The sequence below is a fragment of the Photinus pyralis genome, unplaced genomic scaffold, assembly GCF_008802855.1.
Source record: "Photinus pyralis isolate 1611_PpyrPB1 unplaced genomic scaffold, Ppyr1.3 Ppyr1.4_LG3b, whole genome shotgun sequence".
NCBI lineage: Eukaryota > Metazoa > Arthropoda > Insecta > Coleoptera > Lampyridae > Photinus > Photinus pyralis.
The window spans coordinates 19,379,195-19,379,906 of NW_022170510.1; positions in this window are offsets into that span (position 1 = coordinate 19,379,195).

The window sequence follows — 712 nt, forward strand, 5'->3', positions numbered from 1 at the left end:
CCAAAAGACTTCAAGAATGTGTTTGAAACAAAGGACGCCATCTTACAGATATAGTTTTCAAAAAATATATCCTCATTAATTTCTACTAATTTAGATTACATTTGTGTAAAAAAGTTTAATAAATATTAATAATTAAGGCTTTGAAAGTTTTTTTTTTTCCCCGTTTCACTACCGGACCCTGTGTTACGCCATCATATAGTGTTTCATTATGTTTTCTTTCTCTACTACAGGTCATATCGTTTTATTCGTTTTTACAACTAACGTCAGGGGCCCTGCCCTAGACGTTTGATCATGTGCCACATTTCGAGTTAAAAATTAAGCTGGATCCGGTTAGCTTTTGGAGGTAATAAGCATTTCGGTCGCCATTTGTAAACATTGTGGGCTCAAAGGCTGTAAGTATAAGCATATTACACTATGGTATAAACAATGCGAGACACATAGACGTAGGGTGATAGGTCTTATTGGCCTAGGATCCTAGTACCACTTTCTTAATATTAAGCTTCATCTTAAATCATCATGAACGTAGTATACCTCATTTGGGGAGTTTTGACATCCAGGAGAGCTCGGAGCGCTAAGGCCCCCGGTGAGTTACCTAATTAATTGGCGATGATCGCGGATATGTTTATGCGACCCTTAAGCGCAAAGCACGTCCAGTCAGATTAAATGCTGCCACGCCACCCCTAATGGCACTTCGTGTACATTAGAGAGCAGC